Genomic DNA, 10,484 nt, shown 5'->3' on the forward strand with positions numbered 1-10,484 from the left:
CGCAAAGTGAGATGTATTCCAAGTGACCAAAAGAAGGTTGAAAACGATTTTCCATTGTCGAGATGCAGCTAGATTGAAGGGGGGAACGGTTCGTTTTATTCCAGGTGTTTCCTCTTCACGTACAGCTATATTTCACCGTGCCCGCGATGTAATCTCGGTTCAGTTTTCACCGGTGTCGACCGCTCTGACGGAGGATCCGTTGCGCGTTCGCCTCGAGGCACGTCGGGCCATTCGATACCGCTAATTATTCTGTAAATTGCGGGCTTAACACAGGTTGACCTCTCATTTTCGCCCGGGCTGTTTCGTACCGGAGAACCCTGCTTCGACCCTCCGGCGTTACACAATAAGAAAGTAACGACGGGGATTTGAAATTAAACGACAAGATATTTGTTTCACCGCCATTTTTGCACAATCGCCTGTACATTCAGAACGTGTGCGCGAGATAAATTGATTTTCATTTGAGTTATTCTGTGAGAAATTTATTTAAACTTTCATTATCGTCAGTATTTCCGAAGAGTTAAACTTCATTTAAATTAGTTACAGTGGCGGCCATGAGTTGCCATTTTTTCGATTTGTTTTATATCAATTATTTTGTAACGTCAACAAAAAATTTTAATATCTGTTTCATATATGTATATTCGGACAGAGAATTAAAAGCTATCTAAACCCGTCTGTATTAAGGTTTTAAGTTGATGTTAAGATATAGTAAAAATATAACAAAATCTGAAAAGTGGTAACTTTCTAGTCCTCTACTGTATATGATCCCAAGAGATTCGAAAGGTACGAGAACTAAAATATAACCCAACAAGTAAACATATCATATAATATCCGAACAGCAGTATAACAAATGTAAGCGACACGAGAAAAAAACCCACACGAATCCCTAAACGTTGACGTCAATAAACCTGTCCATGGAACCGGAAACTCGTTCACCTTGTCTCGCGAAAATGTAAAACATAGTCGTTCAGGAAAATTCTGTCCCTGTGACGGTTACGGACAAAAACAAAAGATTAACGCAACCTGTAACAATAAAACAAAAATGTCTCTCTTGTTTTTCGTGGAGAATGTACATCAATCACCAGCGTGAAATAGCTCCACGGAAATTGCACACACACACAGGTCGACCGTCGTCGGGGCCCGAAAGGAGCGGGTCGTCCGGGTCGAGCGCGAGTCTCGGAGTTAATAATCGATCGGGGGGAGGAAGTGAAGTAGGATGGGGGACCGCGTGTTGGTGCTGAACCCGGCCGAAATCCAAGGTAATTCACGAGATTTGTAATGTTCGGCTTTTCAAGCACTGTACACAGCGCTGCGCATTACCCGTCCCGTCGTTAGCAGGACGTACATGACGTCATTAGAACGAAGTGCTGCTTAACGGGTAGTTAACACATAATTACTGTGTACAACGCGCAAGCCCGGGGCGCAGTGGTTTACTTATGACGTCGTCATGCAGCCAGCCCAGTCCCGCGGGTAAACTCGCCTCACCGCCGTCGATGCGAACCCCGTTCGTGCCCGATGCCACTTTCCGCGATGGTGCTGATTAATACGACGACGAGCGGGATCGAATATCGCGGGCGGTCAGCAACGCGTAAAAAATGAATCGTTCGTGTAGAAAACTGTGGATTGCAATGACTGAACGAATGAAATTTTTTTCCCCTAACGAATGACCACGCACGATTTGTAATTGGGACATTCGTCGCTTGGTAAGGTGTTAGATTGAATGAGTTGCGTTGAAATATGTAAGAGTCTTGATGGTTGATAATATTGGTAAAAGAATTGAAGAAATTGAATGTAAAAGAAACTGACAGATAAGTAACAAAGTTCTTTTCCTAAACTGAAAGACGATTACATAGCATTCTGAAATCGAGGCGAAAACGAGGTGGAAATGAAAACATGTTTCTTTTGGAAGCCCCTCGAAACTTTCTGAAAGGCGAGTCAAATGAATCAATTTTTTTTTAGTGATAGTGTGTTTTTGAAATGTTACTACAAGGTTTAACAAGAACCAAATATCCATCCAGAACCAAACTCATCTAAAAAAAAAAAAACAACCAACCCTTATTACATTCCTTCCATACACATTTGTGGATTGTAATCCAATCGAGTCCTTGTTCTCAACACCAGCCAGACTCGCAAAGAATCGCGTTCGAAGCGTCTCCACCCCCACTGGATCAGGATCGACGCGATCGTAATCGTCGGACAGGTCGGAGAACTCGCATATCCGCCCCCCAGCGACCCCTAACCATCTAGCCACCCTCACGGCTACAGTGAGCACCCTGTACAGTAGGGCCGTTGCGGCGTTAATTGATCAAATTACAGGGCTACGAGCCGACATCGAAATTGCAGGGCTGCACTGTCGGTTTTCGGACCGGTCTCGACCAAAAGGGGAACGGGGGAGGGATGGTGACCGATCGGAACCAGCCCCGAATGCAGCAACCCTTTCTGTGGCACAGCTTTCCCCGGTTCTATCCCCCCTCGAACTGACCCTGTGCTCGCGTAGCTGGAACAGGAGGGTGGAGGGCCACTTCAAACCGATCGGGATGATGTTCCGCGGGATCGGCCGACCGGTCAAGTGTTCATTGCCGCTTCATTTGCGCGAATTCCGCTTTTAATTAATGACTATCTCACCCCCTCCTCCTCCCACGATATATCCTCCCGCGGAGTCGATGATTGATCGACAGTATCGTTGATTGTCGGCGTATGTCGAATTCATCTTCATTTCCGGTCCCGTTCTTCGAGCCGATGATACCTTCGTTGATGCTGTTAAAGGTTCCTCTGAGTGGAGTTTCAACCCCCTGGGGACGCTGTTTCTGTGTTTCGTTGGTATTTTACCAGTGGTGTAATAGGTGCCAGTGAATTTCGAGATTTTTATACACTGTGTTATAATACGACAGTGCGTGAAACCGTTTTTAGCGGTGGATGGTTGTCACGCGCGAGAAAACGCCGTCGAACGCGGTTAAATCATCGTTTGCGATATTAGCTGCAGCGTTATCGCCGGTTGCGTTCCTCGCGCTTCGTCGCTCAGATCGAAAACCGATAACGGCCGCGAATATAGGGGCTAAGGAACTATTGAGCACCTGGGGGGAGCGGCTGGGTGTCGTACTTCGCAGTACTTCGCAGTACTTCGGAGCATTCTCTACGCCCCCTACCCCCTTTCTTTGGCAGCTTGCTGATATCTACGTGGAATTTCTGGGACGAACACTTACGACGATACGAATTATAAAACCATTATCACTATTGGGCAACAGACCTAATATTCATTGTAGATTCTCATTCTGCTTTCACGTGGAAGCTCTAGTATATGTATACGGGGTCCGGCCGAATAATATGTAGAAGCGGCTACCGTGTAATTCTTTATGAAAAAAAGAAAAAGAATATGGAATGTAATTTTCTCATTCGCCGCTCAGTTTTCGGGAAAACCGAAAATTAATCTGAAACGCGTGTATTCTCCATGGTGGTACATAGAAACGGAATGCAATGACCAGATATGCTAGCCAAATTCAAAATTGTATTATATATTTTTTCCTTAATTTTTTTCAGGATATATCACGTAGTGCTTGCTTTTACATATTACTCAGACCTACCTTGTATACAATAAATAGAATATTTCGGACATTTAAAAATGAGGACCGTTCGATGATTCTGAAACACCAAATGTGACCCTCCAAGTTACTTATGAAGAACAATTAAAACAGAGCAATTCAGTCAAGTATTTATATCACATTATTAAAAGTAAGTATACCAGAAGCCGCAAGAAACTGGACAAACGACGGCGAAGATCGCAAAACATTTGCAGTAATTAAGGTGTCCGGATGCAGCAGCCGCGGTCGTGCTACCAAAGTAAATTTAACCGTGAAATTACGTTCCCGGAATGTATGCCCGCGGTATTATTGTAGAACTCATTAACCACAACTTTCGACGAAGTCAAGGCAACAATTAGTAATACCCTCGATTCTGCGTCCGGATTAGAAGTAGTTATTAAGTGGAATCCCTCCCCACCACCCCCCTCCCCCTTTTTCGAAGTTTCGGAACATGAGAAACCACCGCGCGCCATTCGCAACATATAACATTCCGAAATTCATCCAGCGTTATTCCGTTAATTTCACGATTCCGGGATCCAACAATGGCGACTCGGTAATTTTCACCTCCGACCGGGATTTGTGCACTTCGAACGGGACCAGAATTAAATTCTGCCATACATTCCACTGTGAATTACCATTGGTGATAAAACAACCGACCTATGCAGTTGAAGAAAAAAGTATTCGTACACTAGTGAGGTTTACTGCGAATTAACAACAGTATTTTCACTACTGCATTAAGTTAACAATGATTTACTTGGAAGTATAGTAGAACAATGTAGATTTATATTAACACTAGAACTACTGACGATAAACATGACAAACTTTTGAAAATTTAAAAATTGTAAAATCAACTAACTTTTTTTCAATTTCGTATGGAAATGACAGTTACAAAAGATCTGAGAAAGTGTAATATTGTTCTGACGAGACATTTTGACTCGAGTAGTAGTTCTAGTGTGAAAGTATATCATGATGGAAATCATTTGTAACCTGTCGTTGCAATAAAAACGGTCTCGTCAATTAATGGTACTTCAGTTATAACATTCATACACGCGAAGTAGAGAGTGCAATTTTATACTCTATGAAAAAATCATTAGAGGACCAAACTCGCCTAGAATTGGGTCTCCCACGCGTCCATCGCACGAAATCCCAAGGCAGCTGTGCGCGCTCCGGTCGATCCGCAAACATTCGCGTCCCGGTTTTCTGGATCAATTTGCATTCGAAGCGGGAAAGGTAGCAATAATTTAATGTTTCCGCACGACTGTTTGAGAGCGATAATTGGCTGCACAGTTGCGGCTGTGCACAAGCCACAAGCGTAGCTCGCCTCGAAAAAATTCCGGGCTGCGCGGTCGTGTTATCGACAATGGAAGATTGTCACGAGCGGCGACCACGTCGAATCCTTCTCGTTGATCCCGTGACGGATTTATTCGCAACCTGGCTTTTGTGCAACGCACGCAACCCAGGTCGCCACTTACACCGATAAATCAACAACGCTGGGATTACTATGGCAACAGGGTTGCAGAAGCTTGATTTAATCACGCGGCTGGATGGTGTGTCGCCTATTGTTGCGGGACACTTTTTCGATGGGGGCCGTGGATAATGTTGCGAATATCAATAGAGTACAGGATGAATGTATGGAACGTCGACAAAAGATTATGGGAAATTTCTGAATGCTCCGGTTCCGCGCTCGATGCATTTAATCCAGTCATTGTGGCACAGCTCGACTGACAATTTATCACAGTAACGGTCGGTATTCGAATATTAATGATTATTGATCAGGTAATTTTAAATCTAGACATTTTTCTAGGAGGTCTTAAAAGTTTCATCAGTCGTAACTGTTGCTTTTATAGTAGATGTGCCATAATATTTCCTCTACTCAGAATACACAGGAGTAATAATATAGTTACAAAAAGAAAAACGAACTGCACCTCCAAATTTACTTTCCTTACAATACTGCGCTATACATATATCAGGGGTGGGCGAGTTCTTCGATAATAAGAGCCACATACAGTAAATCATCGACGAGTATTCGAAGACTCCTCGCCATTGAGTGTTCAGACGTCATCGCCACCACTGGGTGAGTCCCCCGTGGAACGTGTCAGGTGCCCAGTGGTGGGGATGACGTTTGAACACTCAGTGCTAAGGAGCCTTCTAACACTCATCGATGATTTACTGAATAATACTTCTCACACATTTTTGGATGTTCAAGAGCCTCAGAAAATATCATTCTAAAGTAGTATTTATATTTTATACGATAGATTCCACCATTGCTATACATGTATATCATGGATCACCATGTCAATCTGATGATTGCCGGGTTCTCCTGTACCACCTCAGCAGTGAAAGGATTAAAGATTCAAAAACCATTTCGCGTTCGGCGGGGAGAGAACGAAGGAAATAATTGCAACTCCGCGAAATTACGAAGATTTTCAACGGTCTGGCCGGAAGGTGGACTGTGTCCAGGATTCGTCTATGCGGAAGATCGCGTTGGATTCGAGACGAGAGAAAACCAGCCGAAGGGAGGATCCAGCCAAGGACGAGCGAGTGAGAAGGGATGAGATGCTAGTGGGGAGGCCAGAAATCTTCGGAGAAGAAATCGAAATTGCAGGTTTTCGTCGAAACGCTGGACTGGTGGGACGTGACCGAATTGCTAGAATAAGGGACGGCGCTTGCTCCAGCGCCAAGATAAATAGGATATTCCGGGATAAATGCTTACCTACGTGCTTTCGAATGGTATCGAGTGTTCTCTCCTATCCCTGCGTCCCTTGCACGGTCTGCCAGGTGGTACCCGACCGTCCTTTACCCGGCGAATTTTCCTACAAAGGACCGAGACACACCTTCTCCGCGTCGCGTCGGGCGCGAACATTACTCAGCCGACATACCGCGAATTAAATGAACCGAATAATTGCAGCCACCGGCACCGCTCGGCCTGGTATAGCACCGTGAATCTCTTTTGCCTTTCGCCGCCAACCCTTTACGCCCTTTGGGGAGCGATTAGACCGGGCTCGGATGCCCGAAATGCTACACACCGGTCCGACCTCGAAACGGAATCCGTATTCTCCAGGAATCTGTGATTTGGATTTCAATCCTTTCGCGATAACAATGTTTCCATGGGCATGATTCTTTCTTCGAGAAGCTTGTTTTTAGAGGCTAGATGCTGCTTTGAATGTGTTGATCGAATTGCTGAAGTGATAATAAAAATGTACTTGATGTGTTGAATTTAGTGAAATCAGTGAGGATTCACACATCGAACGTTACCAGACCGAGGGAAAAAGGGAAAAACGTCAGATGGTAGTGGGGGAAAGTCGGATGGTCATTCTCAAGAAGAAAAGACGCAGAACGGCGAGAAGATATTAATCAAAGACCTGCTTAGAAATTTCGTTCATCGGTGGCTGGACGTGCAGCAAGTTTTTAAGAACGGCCCCCGCACAAAGCTTAGACGGACATTAATCAATGGAATCTGACTGTAACGTCGAATCGCCGTAGAGATGAGGAGGAGAGGCATGCCCCGAGGAAAAATGTGGGCGGAGGAACTTCCCTCGTTTATCATCGGCTGGTCGCTCGGAGATCGGATCGAATTTTTCTCGAAAACCCTTTTGGGAGAGGGACACTTGACCAGAATCGAGTGACCTTTCCCGTCACAATGCCAAAGTCACTAATGTCCCCCCACGGACAAAAAGTACCGTCACGCCCATTCTCGATCCTTCAATGTCCTCGTCATTCCCCTGTCAACTGCATGTTCGACGCAAGGACAATATTCGTGAACGTTTCGATGATCGCTGGCATCGTTCCGCGGATAAAGTGTTGGTGAGGGTAATGGAAAATCGTGGGTTCGCCATCTTTGCGAGATAGAAGGTCCGAAATACATTTTCTAAGATCGTGTGTCTTCCTAATTCCCTCCTCTCTTAACTCTTGCAAGCAAAGCGATATGAAATATGTCCCACTTTTTCAGTGCTTGAACGTGCATGGTGGAACGTTATTCATACCACTTTTAAATCGTTAAATTACTAAAAATAAAACGTAATTATAATAAACTACTTATTGTGTCACATTTTGTATAAATAAATTAAAAATACTAAAATTCTGTGCTGCAGAGTTAAATGTCAAACATCAGACCTTCAGTGTCAACTGAGAACGTGTTACCATTTGCTCTGAATATAATCAGAATTCATAACAAAAAATAAACGCTATCGGTGTTGAAAAATGGCGCAACCAAAAGAGCTTATAACCTCTGATGTAAAAACGAATCGAAAATATGCAATGCAATTTCGGTCACGAATTCGATCGCACGATCATCTAAAAGAAATTGTGTCGTTATAGCCACGAATGGAATCAACAGTACCATTTTTCGAAACCGTCGTTCGTATCGCAGCCGAGCATATCGCTCGCGATAATTACACTCGTTACGATCTCGTGAGCGATGATTGATCGCGCAGGGTGGTTTTCTCTGGCGCGTTGGTTCTCCAAGCATTTCATTATAAATGATCACCGGTGGCCGGCTTTAGACAAATGCCCGGGGTCGGGAGGGAAGGGGGAGGGGGTTGCTTTCCATTTTTCACGAGCCTCGTTTAACCCACATTCCGCGTCTGCACTGGCCGTTTTAAATATTCAATGAGCCTGGACGATTATACTTTGAATCGTAAAGGAAGGTCACTTTCGAGTATCGTTAATCCGAGAAACTTTCGACCTATCCGCCGTCACTATGAACGAGGACTTTTTGAGAATTAAAAATTCGATGGACGTTCGATGCGATTTCGCCCGAAACTCCAGAACCATCGAATGATCCGTTTCGTCGCTGTCGAAACGAACAACCGTGGTATTTCAGTGAGTTAATAACGTCGCCATCACGCTGCTAGCGCAAAGCTTCCGTCTGTCGGCAGAACATAAAATAAACCGCGAGATTCCACGGTAATGCCCGCGTAATCCGTTTCGATCGTCGCGACCCGTGCGCGCGCGCCCCTTTAATGGGAAAACTTTCTCCCCGGTGACCCCGCGGCAGATAACGCGCTCATAATTGAAATCTCGGCACCGTTGCGAGTTTTTCTGGAGAAGGGGTGGAGAGGATGAGGGTTGGCTCCTTTTAATTTTTAAGCGTTCATACTGGTTTTACATTCTTTTAAGTGTCGCGTTTCCGGACGCTTTCCCGCTGAAATTACGCGACAACCGCCTGGCCAGATACGTACTCGGTAAGTCGTTAAGCGAACTTTTTCCACTTTCTCGGTTACGAGTGCTCGTAAGAAAAAGTAAGTAAAACCTGGCCGGAGGATTGGTAGGGAACGAGTTGTATCTGTATACACCGAATTATCTCAAATGTACGCGAAATATAGTGAATCTTTGATGAATGCTCGAAGGCTCCTCGGCACTGATAAGAAGAGGTACCCAAGTTTAACGCTGAGTTTTTAAAGAGATTTAGCACACTGTCTTTTGCATTTCTCAAGCTAATAATATTTATTTCAGCCGCATAGGGCTATTGGTTTATGAAATGCTAACTGTTCAGTGCCGAGGAACCTTCGAACACTCATCGTGAATTCATGGTATACTGAATCGGATATTTTTCTAAACATTTCGATACATCTGGTATAGAATCGTATTAAATTCCATTTTTTGCAAAGTGTACACACGATGCAGTGACTTTCGCGGAATATCCAGGCTTCTATGGACGTTTCGATTCGTATCAGATTCTGATGGGGGTTGGAATGTTTGTACGGCGAACAGATCGTAAATTTTTCGCCGAGAGATTCGAGTGTCCATCGCTGCCGGTGCACACCGTTTTATACCCCTCGCCGTGTACCGACGCAGTTTAACGCTGTACCCATATTTACCCGTCACACGGAGACGTCGCGTAAAAGTGCACCGTTTCAGGGGCCGAGGGAAAGGAAGAGATCGATCGATCGATCGAACACCGACATTGTCGTCATCGCGGCCTTCGTAATGGAGTGCTGTTGACGCGACGTTGACGACGACATTGAAGGATCGAGGAGAAATTTTCCTTCGTCCGAGTCCAGAACGACACTCCCGTCGATCAAGCAATTAGGCTCCGGCAAGTTCCCGAGGAAAGCTGTTCGCGTCTCGAGAAAAACGTTCTTTGACCGGTCGACAGGATTTTTATCGTTAGTTACGTCAAATCGTTAATGGAATTCCTGTTCATTACAGAACGTTTCTACTTATTGTTAGCACGAATGTTAAAATTCGATTATCTCGGAAACGAAGCATCATATGAAAAAATTTCTTTTCTATATATTTGACTTCATTTTGCATGTAGAATCAATTCATCTCGGTTTGTACCACCATTTCGGAAACACCCGTTATATTATATAGGGAGGATATTGTGTTGATTTCTTAAAATATTGTCACTTCCCATTTAGCTAATCGAAATTAATATAAATGTTTGTCCGACTTGAGATAAGACTGTATCTATACGATCAAGTTTTGTTTTATCGTATTTATCGAAACAGCAACTACTGTGTACCTGATAAAAAACGAGATTATTCCACTTATATATCCAGATAAGGATCGCGTCCTTCTCGTGACAAATGTCGTACGCGATTAATAATAGTGTCCCACTTGTCTGAGCAATAACGATCCATTTCTACTTGTCCAATCAGATGCTGCCATATTCTACTCGTCGTGCATTGAATAGAATCTTTTAGATCACTATTTCCATACCATATCCTCGAGTTCAATAGATTCAGAAAAGTCAACACACTCCTATACACAGTGTCGCAATTTATACCTCAAGATGACAATCGACGAAATCAACGTTCAACACTGTACAATAATATTATATACATTGAATATTTATAAAAAATGTAGGCGAATCGAAAAGATCAATGTGAAAAGGGAAACGATCATTTGTTCGGGCGCCGAGGCAACGGTGTTTGCGATTCGGGCAGTGAAAACGAAGCGACTTCC

Source organism: Dufourea novaeangliae, unplaced genomic scaffold, assembly GCF_001272555.1.
Source record: "Dufourea novaeangliae isolate 0120121106 unplaced genomic scaffold, ASM127255v1 scaffold7, whole genome shotgun sequence".
In the NCBI taxonomy this organism is placed as follows: Eukaryota; Metazoa; Arthropoda; class Insecta; order Hymenoptera; family Halictidae; genus Dufourea; species Dufourea novaeangliae.